The sequence below is a fragment of the Lontra canadensis genome, unplaced genomic scaffold (assembly GCF_010015895.1).
Source record: "Lontra canadensis isolate GAN:19392208 unplaced genomic scaffold, GSC_riverotter_1.0 scaffold59, whole genome shotgun sequence".
In the NCBI taxonomy this organism is placed as follows: domain Eukaryota; kingdom Metazoa; phylum Chordata; class Mammalia; order Carnivora; family Mustelidae; genus Lontra; species Lontra canadensis.
In genome coordinates, this window is record NW_022631053.1 from 7,347,009 (window position 1) to 7,367,343 (window position 20,335).

At 41.7% G+C, this 20,335-nt stretch overlaps 1 protein-coding gene across 1 annotated transcript in view; it reads left to right on the forward strand.

Moving 5' to 3' along the window:
- The first annotated feature begins 164 nt into the window (after positions 1-164).
- Positions 165-20,335, forward strand: part of SLC38A4 (solute carrier family 38 member 4) — a 61,871-nt gene continuing 41,700 nt past the window's right edge. The window contains exon 1 of the mRNA XM_032876960.1: positions 165-262. The gene's annotated coding sequence lies outside the window, so the exon portion shown is untranslated. The remainder of the gene's footprint in view (positions 263-20,335) is intronic.

Sequence of the window (20,335 nt, forward strand, 5' to 3'; positions counted from 1 at the left end):
TGGCTCTGGCGGGACAGCTGGACAACTCAGCCCACCTGGGAGGATGCTTTTGTTTACATCTCAGGTTGCCGCCCAACGATTGGTGGCTGGGCTGGAAGGGAGGGTCCGCAGGAAACGCGACACTGAGGATGCTGCCCCCTATCACATGATGGAAATTTCCACTCTTCGGAAAGGCCGAAAAGAAAAGAAAGGAGGGTCTCTCAATCCACCCTTTTCCGATACTTTCCCTGGATCCCAGTCGCAGAGGTAGAAGGCGGCACAGGTGAGTGAAACTTTTCTATTTTCTGCTAGGCTTAGAGACTTGTCAGTGTGCAAACTTGTGGCTGGATCCCAGCCCGGACTGGTGTTTGTGCACTTCTGTGTGCGTGTGCGCACAGGGACATGCACACGTGTGCAGTCTGGTCTCTCAACCGTCTGGGGCTTAGGTTAGGTATTACAGCTTTTTGTAATTTATTTGTTGATTGACCCTAATTCTTCTTGTGGTTTCACAAAGGATCGCGCTTTGGGTGGGTTATTGCAGGCTAATGACCGGGTTGACTAGAAATTAAGGAAACCAGGGCATACGGGGTTAAGGGGACTGACTGGCATGCCAGTCACCTCTCTTTGCAAGAGAGGTGGCTGTGCCAAGGTAGCCCATTCCCGGGAGCGCTGCTCAGCTACCCCTGCCCCCGGTCCCAGATACCCTAGGCACTTGGATTTCCAGTTAGGTGTCCCGGGACCGCCTTCCACAGCCCTGGCCGCGCCACCAGCCTAGCTCGAGTCAGCTTGGGATCTGGATAGGAAAGTGCTACCCAAGTTGCGGGCCCATGTCCTCAGGGCGGGGACATTGGGTGCTGGACCTAAAATAGACCCGCTGTCCCTGACAGCTGGGCTGCCTGGGCCCGGCCAGCACGGTTCCCTGGGTGGGGGGCTGCGGGCCTGGGAGTCCCCAGAGTCTCCTTCAACAGAGGAGGAAGGCGAAAGCTGCGCTGGGTCTGGGGGCCGTGGCGGCGGTGGTGGGAACCCTGAGTCCGAAGTTCCAAGGGAGGCGTCCAGCGCCGTGGGACTGGAAAGCCTGGGGCGCGCTGGAGAGAAGGCAGGGGAAGCGCAGAAACCCGGAGAGGGAAAGGCCAGTGGAGACGAGGGGACGGAGAGGGGGCATCGGAGAGAGGAGACAAGCACAGGGAGGAGGGGAGAAGGCAAAGAGGGGTAAGAGGCTAGAGCGGGAGTGCGTGAGTGTCTGAGGGAAATGGAGATAAGAGAACGAATGAAAGAAGTGAAGAAAGAAGGGAGCCTGGACGCAGGGAGCCCCTTGGGGGGTTGGAGGGGGAGGTGGGAGCTCGTGGGAGTCCGGAGAGGGGAGAGAGGTGAGCGCAGGCACCAACGGGCCCGGCTCTGGGAGCCGCGCAGGGAGTGGCTCTTCGCTGGCCGTGGCACGGGTGGGCGCTGCACCCTGGCCACGGGCAGGGGTGGAGGCTCCAGGGTTGGGGCGGTGGCGCCGGGGTGTGGAGTGCGCCCCGCGGGCTCTCAGCTCCTGTTAGTGATCCAGCAGGGAGAGTGGGGGAGTGTCCCGCCTGGGCCGATAGCCCAGGAGATGCGCACCCGCCTTTTGACTTGGTTAGAGGAAAAGGATGAATTAAACTGGGAAGCTCAACCTGGGAGGCTTGGTCAGTGGTGTGCCAGTGTGTGTACCGGGCAGTAGGTGGGACCTTGAGAGGCTTGGTGAGGACCGGGAGACCCGGAGCCACAGTTCTAAGCACAAGTGTTTAGATACCTGGGCCTAGCCGAACAGGAGGATCTTGATGCCAATTTCTCAGTACAAAACTGCATCTCTACCGGTCTCAGGAGCATCTTAGATCCTGAGAAAAGAGACGGAGCGGTAGCGGCGGCCCAGGAGGTGTAAGCGGACGCCCTCCGAGCGCAGGTCATACCTACACCTTTTCCGTCCGCCCCTCCACCCGCTCCGCCCCCTCCGCACCCGGCTTTTGGCCCGGCTTTCTTTGTTATGCACTTCTGAGTGGCGCAGCCTCTCACTCTTCGGGAAGGGAGGAAGACTAGAGGGCCGGTCTCCCAATTTCCTGGGTTGTTATGTTCATATTTATTTGCTTCCAGGCAGCGCAGACCGAGACGTGGTTTTTTGTTGTTGTTGTTGTTTTGGTTGGTTGGTGGTTGGGTTTTTTTGTTTGTTTGTTTGTTTTTGGTGTAAAATGGTGGTTTATTAAAGCATGGGAACAGGACCCATGGGCAGGAAGAGCTGCTGCCCCGGGTTGAGTCGTTTTGACCGAATTGTCTTATGTTGTGAAAAGAACTTGAGACACCTAGATCACGATTTCCAGGGCCTGGTGGCCAGGGCTCTGGTTTGGGTTTGTTTGGTTAGAGCCTTTTATAGACTTAACTTTGGGGAGAGGTGGGGTTTGGGACATGAGCCCCACTGCAAACTGCCCCTCAAGAATAGGGGCGCCTGGGTGGCTCAGTGGGTTAAAGCCTCTGCCTTCAGCTCAGGTCATGATCTCAGGGTCCTGGGATGGAGCCCTGCATAGGGCTCTTTGCTCAGCGAGGAGCCTGCTTCCTCCTCTCTCTCTCTGCCTGCCTCTCTGCCTACTTGTGATCAAATAAATAAATAAAATCTTTAAAAAAAAGAAAAAGAGTATGGAGATTGGGGAACTCTCACCCGGAACACGAGGAATGCATGTGTGCGCGCGCACGTGTGTAACACAGCTTCTCAGATGCTAATAAATGAATCTACAGAAAATCCATGGTGTGGGTGAAGCTGGTGAGGACAGAGAAACTGAGGGAGAGCAAGTGGACTCTCCAATGCCATGTGTTCAGAGACTAAAGTTCTCACTGGGCCGATTCTATCACAAAACTTTAAGAAGCAGGGAGATTGGTGTAAGGGGATAGATCATTCTCAAGGCCGCTGGGCTGGATGAGCTCTTCTGGCTGAGTATGCAGTACCAGGCGCTCAAGGAAGCTAGTCTGTTCTAGGTGAATGAGCACAGTGGCTCACACCTATATATCAATTACCGTATTTCTTTTATGTTAAATCTTCATAACAGCCTTATGCTATAGACTCTATTATTATACTCATTTTACAGAGCAGGACAGAGACATACACAGTCTGGGGAACACAGAACCTCTTCGGAAGTCCTATGGGGTCATTCGTTATTCTTAAATCCAAATGAACAATTCTCTTTCACTGTGTACTTTACAGGAGCAGGACTGAAAAGGTGACTTTTAGGGACCCAAAGCTGACCATTTGGCCTGTTACAGACTAATCCAATACTAAGAAAGCCAAGACAGGATCATATAGCTATAGACTGAATCCTTGCGGCTCCAGAACTAGTTTTTTTCAATAAGTGACGTTTGAGAAATGCATAGTATGGTAATGGTTACCTCTCGGTTTATCAAATGCTGAGGCCAAGCGTAATAAATACAGCAGCTTTGGCCTTCTGTGTGAAATGTTTTTCTGCTTTTGTGTCATTGTCATTGTTTATTTCCTCAGTGTTTTTCAGGAGTTAATTCCTCTATCTTTCCTCCTCACCTTTGTACTGACTTACTAATATTTTCTAACTATTTTTTTAAAAACTTAAGCCTTACTTTGTTTTTTTTTTAAATTTTTACATATCCAAAGCAATGATTTCTATTTAAAAAAACACACACACAAAAGTTAATGGGATCTATGGCTACTTAGATATTTTTTATATTTATCAAAATAATCTAGTTTTTTAAAAAATATGCTTCATGTATCACAAGGCCATCTTACAAGCCACCACTGCCTTGATGACATCCTGTAGGAAGGGTAAGGAGTGGAAGTAGGAGAAGGGAAAGAGAAAGGAAAGGAGAACTTTCTAAAAGCCAGGTTTTAGCTAAGCCCTTTTCAAATGTGACTCCCATTTAATCTTCACACAAACCTCCATGTTATAGATGTTTGCTATCTCTATTTTACACTGGAGGAAATCGAAGCCCATGGAAATTAAGGAAAGAGCCAAGGGTCACCCAGCTAGTAAATGACAGTGCTTGCATCAGAACTAAGTCCCTTCTATGCCAGAGTTCCTGCTTCCAATAAAGCTGGCAGAAAGAAAGTCAACTAGGAAAACGAAAACTTAAGGAGGAAAGAGGCTTACGAAGATGTTACCCAACAGGGAAGGATGTGCACGATGGGAGAAATGGAACTGCCAAATGTCTTTCGTGTGACTGCTAATCTTCCCCTGGTCTTTCTTCTACTATTTTTGTAATGACCTAATTCCATTCATTCATTCCAGAAACAATCACTGACTATCATTATCTTCCAGGAACCCTGGTAGGGAGTCTCTTTTTATCCCTGTTTCCCTAACACCTACCGCAGTCCTGGGCAAATACTAGGTGCCCAAGAAATGGTTGTTGAATAAATGAATTAGTCTAGGGGAAGGAAAGAATAAGCAAGCAAACAGGCATACTAACAGCATGTTGAGAGCCAGGAAGAATTCAGACTTGAGCATGCCACCACTGAAGCTGGCTCAGGAAAGGGGTCAGAGAACATTTCAAGACTAGGTAATGAAGCAGAAATAAAAGTAAGCAGGAGAGAATTCCCAACAGAGACTGGCCTGAAGGGAGAAAGGAGAAAGTGGAAGCCACTCTGGGAACTTAGGAGGGAGGAGGCTGGGAGGAAGGTGTGGTCTGTGATGTCCTAGCTCATCCTCTCAGCAAGGGTCCCAAAGCTCTGCCTGCCCTTGAAATTTCAGAAGTTAACTGTGCTAACAAGGGACAAAATGACTGAATACAGGAATCAGCAACACATTTTATTATTTTATCATTATATTATGCTCCTATAATACAGAACTATAGTGCTTCAGACTCCTTGTAATGTTTTAAACACTGCGCTCAAATGGAAAGACTTGACTTTGTTGTCTTCCTTATGGGAAAATCAAATTATTTTTCTGGCTCTCAAAGGGATAGTCTATTTGAACTAAGGTACAATGTACACAATCACAAAAAATATTTCCAAACAAATGCTTTTCTGTGTTTTTCTGGTTGGGGAGGGCTAACTGGGAGGATTTCTCTCCTTATTTTAGTTTTTAGTGGCTTGATTTATTTTAGTGTGGTACATAAGAGTCTGGAAGGAAAAATGTGTTTAAAAAAATAACATGAGATAGGGCATGGAGTGACAGTAATGATGGCAACCTCCTAGTTCCAAAGTAGATGTTTATGCCAGTTAAGATTCTGGCTTTTGATAGCAGACTTGGAAAACACAACTCCCAGGGTCTCTTGTTTCTTTAGGGATCTTTCATAACAACCTCTCATCCCTGGCTCAGAGGTCTGCATGCCTCTGCACCATTTCCACGCTTATAAAATACTCGCAGTCAAACTGTTACTTGGAAGGGAATTCAAAGGGTAAATGAAATCCACAAATAATCCAAAGCCTAATTTCAGTTAATACATTAAATCCTCCACTTTTTAGCATTATATCCTTAGGCAAGTATATGAATCTTTTTGAGCCTCAATGTCTTTGGCTACAAAATGAGATCATAATAGCACCTACCTCATGGGATTGTTATGAGGATTAAATGAGTTAACACATGTAAAATGCTTAAACTAACGCCTGATTCATAGTGAGCACTCAATGTAGGACAGACATTACTGTTTAATGGTATTACTCTGCTACCCAGAGAAGTATTTGAAATGTTAACAAATGTCTATACTAGGTGTTCCTTGACAGTGGGTTTTCCTCTGTCATAACTAAAATGAAGGAAACAGAAGAGAGGAAATGAAAAGAGGGATAAAGAATACGCAGGACAGTCCAGCCCCAGAATAACGTCATTCCCTGTATAATAATAAGGTTGAAATGTTCCCTTATTTCCTGTTGGCTATTTGCCCCTATTTCTCCTGATAAATCTAGTGTGCCTCCGTCATTAAAATGAACATCATCTCCAGTTCCCTTGTTTTCTCTCCTTCTTGCCTCTTCTGGTCATTCTTGTCTCTGTGGGGCCTCCCATGGTTCCCGTCACAAACAGCTACCCGTCCATGTTGGCTGAATGAAGGAAGGAAGGAGAACGAACCTCTTGTGTTTTTTACAATAGTACTTATTCTTCAGGGAAGCATGTTTTCCCTGAAATATGAAAGGCCTCTGCAAAGTGAATGTATGCACTGCTGACAGTCTATATAAATATTGTTTAATTAAATTGTTTATTCAGTGTGCGTTACTGCACACAATTAAGCACGCGGGCCGGGGAAGCGGGGTGTGTGGAAAGGATGCCTGTGCCATCACACAGTGGGGTTTCCTGGATTCGGCTTTGGGCTGCTTCCAACTCTGGCTCTCCCACTTCCTACCTGAGTGACGCAGAGAGAGCTAGTGTCTTAGCCTGACTGTTTCCTTCTCTTCACCTATAAAATGAGGAAAACACTTCCTACTTCATGAGGCTTTTAGGAAGGTAAAATAAAATTATGTATGGCACATGGTGAGCATTGGGGTGTTTTTTAAACAGTTAAAAGAAACCCTGGTTTTCCAATTAGATGGACTGCTAATACCTACCTTATAGATGAGTGTGAGGACTCTGTGTAATAAGCCCTCCAAAATATCCCTCTTCCTAGGGCTACTACTGCAACCCCTTACTTCTATTTTTCCCAGCCCTGACTTGGCTTTACCATTTTGGGGGCCCACTAAAAGTCTTACTGATTCTACCTTACATTTCACGGTAACTTCCTCCCCACCCACCCCGTATTTGTCCTGTCATTTTGCCTTGCGTCATTCGCGCCTTTTTACACCGCATACTCCTAGGACAAGGACTTTGCTCTTTGTTTTGGCATAATTTTATAACCCTGGGTACACTCGGGATACTATAAAAATGTTAAAGAAGAAAAAGAAAGGAAAAAAAAAAGATGTAATCCCCCAAGAGGCAACTTTGGCCGACAGCTGGTCGGGTGTTGGGGTGTTTGCAGTGTCAGTACGCGCCGTGTGCCTTCCAGCAGCATCTCTGGCGGTGGCTGGGGGCTCACCGGGGACACGCATCCTGCCCCGCCGTCCTTGGGTGCGTGCAGGCGGCGCTGGGAGCAGGAGCTGCCTGGCGGCACCAGGGAGGACCGCGGGCAGCCGCCGGCTGGGGTACAGGCACCGTTCCCAAGCTTGCCTGCTTTTGCTGGGACTGCGCTAGAGAAACCAGGCGAGTGAGGGAGATGAACTCAGAAAGAGAAGTAGAGAGCAACTGAGAAAGGAGGGAAGGGGGAGGGCAGCCCGTTCTGTGTTAAGGAAGGTTTCCTGCCTGCAACGTGGGGCTATACTCATGCTATGGTCTTATTTTCTGCACTTTTCTTCAGATGGAAGGAATGTAGTCCATAGATGCAAAATGTTTTTATAAACTGTATGATCGGACTGATCTTGACTGTGAAAGTGATCTAACTAAAAGCATTCTTGTTTCCACCCAGGCTTTGTGAGTGCTTGAAAAGCAGTCAGATGGTTCAGAGCACTGCAGACACAGGGTGGTTTTATTACAGACCCGAGAACACATATCATCCCTATATTATTTCTTTTGGGTTTCTGAAGCAATTTTCTAGAAAGAGCACACTTAAAAGAAAATATCTGACACTTTTTTGGCATGTGTCACTATGCTATATTTAATTATACTTGCTGTACAGAGGGATCCATGCTTTGGTGGACTTACACGTATTTAAACGTTTTATTTTGAAGTAATTATACAGTCACAGGAAGTTGTAAAGGTCGCACAGAGAGGCCCCATATCGTTTGACCCAGTTTCCTCCAATGGTTACATCCAACGTGATTTTCATACAAGATCAAAACCAGGAAATTGATGTGTGCACACACAAGACGTGTGCACAAAATGGATGCCTAGCTTCCACGTCATTTTATCACACGCACAGATTTGTGCAGCCACCACTATGAGCGAGATACAGAACTTCCATCACCCAGAAGTCCTCCCTTGTGCAAATCCTCTACAAGCAAACTCGTCTCCTTCTCCCTTCCCTAGTCAATGAGATATTTTCCGTCCTTGTATTTTAATTGTCTTGTGAATGTTAGGTAACAAAATCATATTATCTGTGATCTTTTTGAGGTTGATTTTTCCCCCCATTGGGTGTAACATTCTTGACATCTGTTCAAGTTGTTGTATCAATAGTTGGGTCCTTTTTATTGCTGCATGTTATTCCAGTTGCGTCACCATATTTAGTGGTGAGGTTTTTTCTCAATTGATATCTTTGTCTAGATCTTCAGTCGGATGCTAAGGGTACTTGGTAAAAGTGTGAGGACAAAATTTGGATGTTTTCAACTTTAAAATGACATTTGTGTGTGATAGGGCAAAGGGAGGTATAAACTACATCTTAATTCAAAACAGACACCACTGGAGGAGTGGAAAGGAAAAAAGGAAGGTGGCAGAGCAAAGTATGTAGTTAGACCGTTAAGATAGAAAACCTGGCACTTTTTAAGATTTCCACACCAATAGGATAATCTGTTCTGTGGTTTTTATCTTTAGTTAGGACCACTCAGATTTCCTGAAGCTAATTTTAAAAATGCTTCTGCAGTAGGAATCCCTGCCAGTCTGTGCTCAGTCACATAGCTGATAACTCAGGGCCCCGGTTGGAAATGACCATGAGTGGCTCTCCAGTTTGACAAGGGGTCACCAGAGTCAAAATAACTTCTTTAGTCCCGGGGGGAAACCATCAAGGGTCCTGAGACTGTCAATGTTCTATTCTGGCCACTGGCACCACCCACCGGTGGGAGGAGTATCTCCCAGAGTTCACTGAAGTCAGGTTTTAAAAGGAGGACATGACTTTTCACCTGAACACCCACAAGCAAGGGGAACCTGGACTCTCCAAAGGCTGTAGCTCACTAAGGGAAATGCCACACTTCTGAACAGTACCTAGAAGAGTTTGGCTCAATGCCTCCCTTCAGCCAGTACCTGTGGGAGAGTTCTTGCCTGACTCTGTCCTCCCCACACAAAGGAGAGAACAAATGGCCACTGCCATTTGAAAGTATAAATACCCCTTTATGTTTTTAGATTTTCACTCTTTGGGCTTTCAGATACATAGTATCAATTCACAAAATAACAGAATTCTCAGTTTAGAACCCTGACCAGATCCAAGTCGAGCTGAAGGCATTGCGCTGAGTCGTTATTTTAATGATTTCTGTTACCAAAAAAATAGTCCTTATTCCAGACTTTACCGGTAGATGAAGGGTAGGAAGGGGGTGCTGATTCCAAAGCTGAAACACATATAGAGCTGCCATAACTCAAATCATTTATAACTCTTTTTATAGGCAAATCTGCTTTTCTGAATCTTACCAAATGGAAGGGAATCTTCGTACTGTCTGTGTAATTTATTTTATTTTTGTGTAAATGTTAGACACCTCACATAGCTTTGCAGGCTGTTCTTGTGGATTATATCTCTGGTATGTGGCCCCTAAGGTCCCACAGCGTGGGACAGGGCAGAGAATGTGGCTCTGCAATCTGTAGGAAGTGAACACTTCCATCCAAGTCAGGAGACTGACCAAAAGGTATGCTGAATTTTGTTTACCTCTCTTATATTATGCTATTTACTTATTTAACTAATAATGACAGCCATTCCAAGGTGTGATATGAAATGCAGACACAGGCTATGGTTCCCAACATTACAGGCTTTGTTTTTTGATTGAAGGGGTAACTGGTGGTAGTGGTGTGTGTGTGTAGGGGGAGTAGTATTTGTTTCTTAAACTTTTTCTTTAAAAACAAACAAAAAAAAATAGAACGTCTCTGAAAGAAAAATAAAATAGAAATGCTTCATGTACTATATCAATGTAGACAAAAACCAAACAGCTGTATAATTCCTTTCAAACAACTTTGTAATACTATAGCAGTATCCACCCTTTGAAGAATGACACCATATATAATGTTTTACATTATTCTTTACACCAGAATTCCAGAAAGTTCAAACTCTTCAACCTGGCAGTCAAGGTGAATCTTAGCCAGACTCTACACAGACATCCCAACGTGAGCTAAAGTAGACTCTAGTTGTTTGGGTAAAACTGGGGCCAAACTTCTGATCCCATTTCTCTTGCCTGGAACCACCTTCCTCTCTCTCTGGAGTCATACCATTCTTCTTCCATGATACCTGTTTTGTTTACCCCAGCTCCCACACTGAGCTCTCCAGCTCAGTTCCATGTCTTGAAGACAGTATCCTGTTATGAATAGTGTCCAACGAAAAGTAGGTACCCAGCGGTGATGGAATGCTGTTAGGGAGCTGGGCTCTGCAGTTAGATGTGTGGCTGTACATCCTGGCTTACTCATTTACTCATCAGGTTTCCGCTTTGAGTAAATTACTCAATCCTCTTGAGCATCAGAGGAGTTACAAGCCTCACTTGTAAAATGGGGATAATAATATTACTTATCCCAAAGATGAGGGTGTTACTCATTTAGTATATGTGATGGGCTTAGCATAGGGCTGGCTGTCACATATATGATTATTACTAATGAGAACATAAAAAAATGAGACTTCAGACTTAAAAATTACTTATGGTCAGAGAGGAGGTTGTAGAGTAGAAAACTTGATTGTTCGGGCTTCTCTGTGTCTCTTAACCATAAATGCTGTCATCAGAAGGGACAGGGTCCCTCTATGCCTATCCATACAGGAGACAATCTCTGGTCCCACCCATGAAGATGGGACACAGACAGATTGAAGCAGAAAGATTCTTTCCTTCTTAGATGTAACAGAACTATGTGTGGCTTGGCACATATTTTATTTTTGGTAAACAGTAATCAAATGATGATGTGAAGAAGGGAACACATCCTAGATATTGGCTTCAGAGAGTCATTAAAATAGTTTCATGATGAGTCATCTGTCCGTGAAGCTATTACAGATCCAATCTGTAGCCTTAGGAAAGTGAAGACTTCAATAAATTAACTGGTGGTTTGATCTGCATAATACCAAATTAGTAGGTTTTTTTGATATTCCCCTACAAATTGGTTGGTATTTCACTGAAGCATAGCTTCATTCCAATCAAAGGCAGAACCATTAGTGCTCTCTTGCTTACACTGATGTCTAAACAAACCCTTTTTGTGTTTTGAAGTACAGATCTAAAAATGATGTGTTTAGACCATAGCATGTGATTACAAACAGAACAACAGTTCTTTAAATAAATTGCAAAGTAGATTGGATTTGGGTTGGGTGGGGCAGATAGTCACATATAGATTCTGATTTTATACTATTCCTGGGGCGCTACGTTCAGTAATTACTCTTTGTCAAGTGAGTGGACCTCTCTGTGTATAAGTATTCCAAAATAATAACCCCCAACCTCTAAGATGTCCTCCAAAATTCACGGAGGGATACATGCACACATGGATATTCATAAATTCACAGACACAGAAGAGAAAAATTCTGTTTACAAGTCTCATTTGTCTAGCTAAGGATTGAGAAAAACTCTGTTACATAATTAGAGAGTACAGTGTTCTGGTTAAGAGGAGATTATACCTGCCATGGATCATCAATTTTCAAAGAATTAGAATACAGCAAGATCCATTTTAAAATTCAAATTTATTGAAAATGATTTAATGTTTTAGTGTGCCTTAGGCTTACTCTATTGTTTTCATCTATCAAAACACAAAGATGCTAGGTAATAGAAATTTCTGGTTGGTTGAAGGAATTTATAGTATCTTCCTTCTGCTTTCAGACTTTTGGGAGAGATATCAAGAATAATACATGTAGAAGTTCTAAACTAGGAAACTTAAACCTTCTTAATATGGAAAATTTCTAATGTATTCCAAAGTTGCGTGTAGAACCAGAACACTCTGTCTTCACAAAACTTCAACAACTACTGATACTTGTCTGTTCTATTTCATCCTTATGCATACCTTTCCTCCTTGCTACCCTTATCACAACCATTACTACATTATTTCCAAGCAAATTCAAGTCATCATATAATTTGAGCCATGTAGAATTCACTATCTATCTCACAAAGATAATTCTTAAAGAAACCAAATTATCACACCTAAAATGAACCATTTTCTTAATATCCAATATCTAGGCCATATTCACATAGGCCTGATTGTCTCCAATGGGGTTCACACACTCATTGATTGATGCAGAAGCAAAGAGACTTAAGAGACATAAGTTCAACCAAGCCTCATCGCTCTTTTTCTCTCTTGCAATTTATTGGATGGGGAAACCAAGTCACTTGTCCTATAAAATTTCCCATATTCTGAATTTTGTTGATTTAAAATGTCATCCTCAAGCTTCAATAGTCTGCCTTCTTAAAATCTAACCCTTATAAAATTGCTTCTCTTTTAAAGAACAATTATACCTTGTCATTTCTTTGCCTGTTTCCTTGAGGATTTTCCAGCCTACATTTTGCTCAGCTTTGCCCAAATATCCTTCTTTTTAATACCCATGACTTACCTAACACTCCCTCCTGATAGAACCTGGCCAACCTGAAATGCCCTTCGGTCAGGTTTCAAAATGTGTACCGGCCTCCTCCCCCAAGTGCTTACTCAGCTTTCTCTAAATTGTCTCAAGACATCCCCAATAGGGTACCTGTGTGGCTAAGAAGGTTAAGCGGTTAAGCGTCTGCTTTTGGCTCAGGTCATGATTTTGGGGTCCTGGGGTGGAGTCCCACATTGGGCTCCCGGCTCAGTGGGGGAGTCTGCTTCTCCCTCTGCCCCCACCCCCGGCTCGTGCTCACATGCACACATTCTCTCTCTCTCTTACACATACACACACACAAATAAATAAAATCTTAAAAAAAAAAAAAAAGACATCACCAGTAATCAGTAGGTTGTCTTGATTTTAAAAATTGTGCCACATGACTACTTTTTAAAAAGTACTTTTTGATTGCTGACATACACAGATATATTTAGTAGGAAATTATATACTTGGATTTGCTTTAAAAATAATGGGGTAGGGGGAGGGCTGGTGTGGATTTAAGATTGGCCATGGTTGGTAATTGCTCAAGCTAAATAATGCGTCTGTTGAGTTACACTGTATTATTCTACCTTTATTTGTATACATTTGAAATTTTCCTTAATAAGAAATAGAAATGAATTACGTTATGTCACCTAAGCTAAATAATGAAACATTTCATTTTAGGGCTGATGCTGGAACACCTTTGCTAAAGATCATCAGAAAATCGTGCCTAAGGAGCAAGGCACTCGTTTTTCCTATTTCCTAAGTCTGGTTTGCCTAAAACCAAGTCAGCTCCAAAGTAAAATAAAATCACCATATAGATATATTTAAATAAAAGGGGGACGTGGTTTGGAATGATTGAAAATAGGACTCAGGGAGAGGTGCTCCCTAGGTCTGTGATTTGTCTAAGCTGCCCTACTTAAGTTACTGGTGTGGCAGAATTCAGGGACATGACCCTGTACTCTCCTAATTGCTGACCAAAGACTCCCAGAAGAGGAGGGACACAAATTACTTGATCATCCCATGAAGAAAGAGATTCTGGAATTATGTAGGTTACACTTCTAGCTCTCCCTGCTACTGCGCCAGAAGAACCTACAGGTCCTGTCTCCCAAGGTGAAAGTCAAACACAGACATATTCAGAGACCTGCCAAGCTTTTAACTTTAGTCCAATCGCTCTTTGTTTTGTTCAACTGTTGAAAAATAAGGGAATTTAACACTTATGCTTACATTAGCCATATAAACTAGGGAGTGCTTTTTAACGGACATACAGCCTTCATTAATAATTTTGTTGTTTCATTAGCATCATATTTAAAGGATTCATAATGGTAATCTTTAACTGTGATCAGCCGTGCACCTGCAAAACTCACGTATGGATCTGCTTCATGACATCTTTTCCAAACTCATGTGAACTTAATACCAAGCAGTACGTACAAAGTCCCAGTCAGTCCAGTTGAGGATAATACAGGGGAAAAGAGTAAGAACTGAGGCTGAAAATGGAAAGGAAAGAAAAATGGATGCACAGTAAGAGGAAAGGCTTTTGTGTGAAGGCTTGGAACACCTAAGGGGAACTTAGGGCTCGGGGTCAGTCCTGTTGGGTTCTTGCTTCAAGGGGAGGGAGATCCAAGCAATTTGTGCCTTAGGATGTAGTTTTTATGTCCCAGGTTAGAAACCCCTACTTTGAGAGACAGAGGAATAGGCTTGAGAAACACCTACTCATCTAGGCCTAGTAGGTGAATGAAGGCTTCCAGAAGTTTCTCCATCTCGAGCATCTACATTCCTCTTGTTCCTGGGCCCACTCTGGGAGATAGCAAGCAGGAGACAATGCCTCTAATCCATAAGCTCAAAAAAGCATTAAACATTTTATAGAAATAAGGTCATACACTAAGAATGTGTCCGAGTAGATGTGCATTTATGTACAACAAAGGAGTACGAGTTTGCAATTGTTGGAACTCTGGGAGAGATTCCAAAGACATTTTAGTGAGCAAAAAGTGAAAAATCTACATTTAATTGTCTTTATTATTACCAATTTAAAATATGTAATAACATCATTGGTAATATGTTTACTTTTATGAGTGTAAAAATATTTTACAGATTCACACAGGCTTGGCCCCAACCCCATAAACTATGTTTTCTCCATAAGCTCAGTAAGCTATTAAGTTACCCAACCTGGAATTCTCCTGTCATAGACTTTAAGAATTTGATCCTCTCAACTGGTGAGAAGTTATTCTATACCCAGATCCCCCAGTTCCTCTGAGCTGTTACTTCCTCCATAGTTACTTTAAAAAAAAATTAATCAGAATTAAAATAAAAAGCCGTTTGGTGCCCCTTTGTAATTCCTTTAGTAAAACTATTATATATGTATATATTTCTGAGCTTGTAGATTTGTAGGCATTTTAAGTTTTTCCAACAATTTAGAAAAACAATTCTATAGCCTATATGAGTACATTTTTATTGCTCTTTTATTCTCTACCAAAATTAATTGAGAAAAATAAATTAGGACAGTATACTTTTGAATAGAGAAAGTAAGGAAATAGGTATGACAGACTGCAAATTCCATGGGATTTCGGTCACCAAATACACTAATTGAGGCCACAGAAGCCTGAATCATTTATCCTTCTGACATATAAAGTATAAATAATCTTCTCACAATAACCAAGGAAGAAATGTTTTAAATTTGCTCTTTAGAAATTGGTATAGAGTGTTTGGGGTTCTTTTTCAATTCTTCGGGGTTCACTTTTCACAAATACACTCCAAACATACATAGAAAATATCAGACAAAATAATAAGGCATATTTCCGTATTATGTTTTTAATAAAACGATAGTCATTAACCCCAATTCTCACATTGCTAGAGTTGTTTCTTCTCTGCCAGAGTCACTATTATGTACATCCAACATATTTTTGAATGTTCCTTTAATAAATAAGTTCTCCTTATCTTAGAAACACATCTATGCTTTGTGCTGCAGTGGTTGTCAAGGCAAGTCTGTATATTTTATTAAAGACCAGACCAGAGTAAACAGACATTGCAGCAGACCCAGGTACTACTGGAGGCATCAAGACTTTGTAGCCATGTCTGTTACAGATACCTGTTTTTTCAGAGCTTCCTACATGTGAAAAGTGAACTGTGTGACAAGTTCACACAAGACAACAAATGCTAATGCCCAAGTGGCTGAATGTTTCATGGGGTCCTAAAACAGGAAATAAAAGGAAAGCCATTTCTTCTGGAGATCTGTGGATATTATAAATAATAGAAGTTTGGAGGCCGTTCCCGAACTGTTTACCAATAGGCCTTGAAATTAAACTTGCTATTTGGTTTTCAGGCAAGAATACCAACTAAAATTTTTGAATTATGGTTTGGTTGGTATATGATAGTTGTTCTTCAAAAATAATGTCCTGCTTAAGAGTAGGTTCTTTTTTTTTTTTTTTAAAGATTTTCTTTACTTATTTGACAGATAGGTCACAAGTAGGCAGAGAGGCAGGCATAGAGAGGAAAGGAAGCAGGCACCCTGCTGAGCAGAGAGCGGGATGCAGGGCTCCATCCCAGGACCCTGGGATCATGACCTGAGCCAAAGGCAGAGGCTTTAACCCACTGAGCTACCCAGGTGCCCCTCGAGTAGGTTCTCATAGAAGCACCTGGGTGGCTGTATCGGTTAGGCATCTGCCTTTAGCCCAGGGCATGATCTCAGGGTCCTGGGATCAAGCCCTGCATTTGGTGGGGGGAGGGTCTCTGATCAGTGGGGAGTCTGCTTCTCCTTCTCATTCTCCCTCCGTGCTCTCTCTTTCTCTTTCAAATAAATAAATAAAATCTTTAAAAAAAAAAAGTAGGTTCTCATAAAAATTTTAAGAACCTAAGCTATTTTATGTGGTTCACGGATTTAAAAATATACAACCAGCAACAACAACAAGTAATATTTACTTAGCTCTTACTATATCCCAGGCCCTGTTGTAAGCTCTTTACATGTCATTATCTTACAGAAAAGTAAACAAAGAATACACATGCCTACTTTAATAAGCTACTGGTCTGTGCAAAAATAAGGAAGAAAGGGACTAAAAAATAAAAAGAGGTCTTTTTACCCATCTACTTACGACATAAAGTGAGGACCATTTCCATAGGATTCATAGAGCTATTGAGAATGAGATAGACCCTCTAACTACGAAGGGCCCTTGAAAAATAATTTTCTGCCCAAATCTGGTCAATACAGATGTACTCTTATGTATCAATTGTGTCAATTCTCAATTGATTTCAGTGACCACAACATAGGATAATGAATTGTGATTAGGTGAGCTAATGGGATGCTTTAAAAGAAAATCATTTCTTAAACATTTTAGGTGAAAACTCACATGCCACAAAGCCAGGTGATCTCATCTATTTCTGCATACTAAAAATGAATCATTTGGGTATATCCAAACATTTATGATGATGTCTATAATAAAAACTGAGTGCTTTTATTTGCTGAAATCCCAGGAAAAAGAATAAACAGAGCCCTCAGTTTTTCACTCCAGCTGGAATGATTTAGCTAACTGATGTCATCATAAGGAGATTTCTCTAAGACATTTGAAAATGTGTTTCATCTTTTTGCCACATAGTTCTCAATCCTTGTATTAGTGTAATAAAAATAAGCTGTATTGGATATTTAAGAAATATTTAAATAATGTTTCTTGTGATACAAAACATGACCAGAACACACCAAGTAAGATCTTGGGGAGGCTTCCAGCAGCTCCCTGTGGCCTCATTCTCTCTCCTATTTCATAGTGTAGCTCTTGCTCCTACTGTTTCTTTTCTTTATCCGGCTTTGGTACAGGAAAACCTGGGTTTGGCCCCAGGAAAAGCAGCCTATACATTGGACAATGACAAATTCAGCAGACTAGCTGTGGTTATTCTACCACCAAATAGCAGAACTGATTTTTTTTTTAAACTACATTTGCCTTATAAAATTCAAAGCGGGTTGTTGAGACCATGAATCTTAGTAGTCTGGGTAGGTACCAAGCCAAAAGACGTCTATACTTGTTTAATAAATACGCTTCAGTATTACTCAGTTTTGGAGGACAACAGGGACTTGTGCATGCAAACATATTCACACTCAGGTGAGATCAGCTCAGTATGTCAGCGACCGGAAGACCAACTCTTTAAAAGGGGAAGAGGTGGAAAGAAAATAAAATACGAGAGCGTACATCACCCTAGCTTCCATCAGTGGTACACTTACTCACATTTATACCCATTCCACCCGATGGCTAAAAAAAAAAAAACTGGCATGTTTTTCAGCTAGTTTAAGAATATTTTATAAGAATGTTAAAGATTTTAATCAATGTTCTTTTTAATTTCTAAAAAGCGTTCTGTTGGAAAACATCTGCATGTATGTTTCCTCATGTCTATCTCATAAAGAATGAATTGAACTGAAATTAACCAAGGATTTGACTGCACAGTCTTTTAAACTTCAATTCAGATTCTAAACAATCGTATACAGGTTAACCTCAAATTAATGAGAAGTAGCATCTAGGCATGCTTGTGAGACTTCTTTGTATGTAAGAGACATAAAGATGGAAGTTACAGGGTTCTGTTTGCTCAAGAAGCTGCCTTGGAGAGCCAGTCATCCGTTCCTGTTGCCCTCTTATTCATCCACAAATTGATAACGATGAAAAGTGTCTTGGAACTGAATTAAGTGATGACGATTAGACCAGAACTGGGATTGGCCCGGCTGAGAAGGAGTACTAAAATGCCCAACAATCTCAAATCCTAGAGTGTAAGCAACATGTAAGTCACTTACTTTTTGGCATTTGGAAAATGTGTTCTTGATATATCTTTGAGTCTTGACATTTTGTCAGTCTCACCAAAAAGAAAAAATAAACCAAAGCAAAGCCAAACCAGCCCCCCAACCCCCCTGAAATCTATAAGTATATTTACACGTTTGAACACTGGGTCTGAGGACAGGTCCAGGGATGTGTACCATGGTGCTGATCAACTTCACAGGTTGGTTAATGTTAAACAAATGCATTGCAAATCATGTCTTCTTACGAGCTTGTTTTCTGAGATTCCATGGGTCAGGGTCAAAACCTGCCGTTTTCTAGTTTTTCTACAGTGCTAATCAATAGTTTAACAAACGGAATAACAGTCTGATTAAACAGTGACAGGATGCTTCCAAAGCAACTGTGCTGAAACTATTTATGATTAGTTTTGCTAATATCAAATCGCCCTTATAAATGAGCAGCAAAAAAGCAAAACAAAACAAAAATCAAAACAAAACAAAGAAAAACCCCACATGTACCTTTTACATTTATAATGATTAAACATCCATTATTTCAGTGACAGCTCACAGTTAGCTGGTATAATGACTTTTGTTAGACCAGTTTTAAAGAGAAAATTGAGTTCCAGAATATTTACATGACTTACTCAATGAAGATTAAGTAGGTGCCATGCTAGGTTTTGAAGTTAGAGACAATCTTTCAAATATGCAGATACTTACATAACACTTACTATGTGCCACTCTTCTAAATTGTCTACAAATATTAATTTCATTATTCCTCAGAACAGCAGTGTAAGGTGAGTACAGTTATTACCTCCTCTTTATTGATGAGAAGCCTGACACAGAGAAATGGCAAACAGCTCGCTCCTGAGTTGGACAGCTGATGAAGGACGGGAATCGGATTTAAGTCTAAGCATTCAAGCCCCACAACCTATATTCTCTGACCTTGTGTTGTGCTGAATAAGGCACAGTGTCTGCTCCCAAGGACTTCAAAGTCCAAAAGGGCAGATGTGTAGACAAATATGTCGGTACAGCTTATCGGAAGCAGTACGAAGAAGGAAAGATCAACTAAAACTTGTCTAAAGGTTCTCAGCTGGCAAGCAGCAGAATGAGAATCAGATTAGAATCCATGAGTTTGGAATCCAGAGTGAATGTGTTCTCCATTTCATAGGGCAAGCCTGTATTTGATAAGAGTTTGGAACGGCAGTGAGCAAACAATGCACTTACAGGAACACAGCCTATGAACCACAGGATAAAGGCTGGACTTCTCTGAATAGGAAAAAAGAAAGAGCTGTGGTTCCTAACAGATACAAGTGTAGACTAGATACAGGTATACAGACCTCCCTCTCATCTATGTAACATAGAATGCATGCGTGCGTAATCCTTATAACACATCATAGATACATAGATACCAGCAGAACTCTGATGTGTGTCAAGTCAACTGTAAAGTACCAGTTATTCTAAGGCTCATAGTCAATCAGAAAAACAAAACAAAACAAAAAACAGAGTCCACTGTTCTGCTCAAAAGTGAAAGGAAAGCCTAAAGACATGGAGACAGTGATGAACATCCTTCTGGGCATATAACAGATGTTCAGTGGCTGATTGACTGACTGCTTGATTGACTTAATGATAACAGGAAAAAAAGAAAAAAAAAGACTAGAAACGATGCATTCTCTGTTGTTCACCTTTTAACTTTGGTGAAAATTGTGATGAGAATTAATTAAACTGAAACATGTAGAATTGGGATTTGATGTCAACATATCAATTTTTATGTCTAACAGGTCTCTCCTGGACAACCATTTTGGTATTTCTCTGACTACCAGAGAAGTGCAGCTACCTACTGCTTATATTTCTAAGTTTTGTGGTCTGAGCAGTGGCCAAAGGAGCTCCCCAGGAAGAAATAACTATTTAGCCAGTTTGAACTATAGTTGTGTTTACAAGCGTGTTCTTGGCACATGAACATGGTACATATCCCTGGACCTGTCTCAGAGCCAATGTTTAAACGTGTAAACTATAACAGAAATTGACTATCTCACAGCATTACGAAAAAAGTATCTATGTCCATTTTTCTTGACAACATTTTGAGATCTATTTGTGTACCTCCTGCTGGTGGGGAAAAAAAACCAATCCTTCCTTTCAGAACAAACTGGACATGTATAATTTTGTTGGGGCTCTAAATAACTCATAAGTGCCTATTCAGAATCAAAGATTTTTTAAGAGAGTTGATTGTTGCTGGTCAAGCACCCAAAATATTCTCATTAA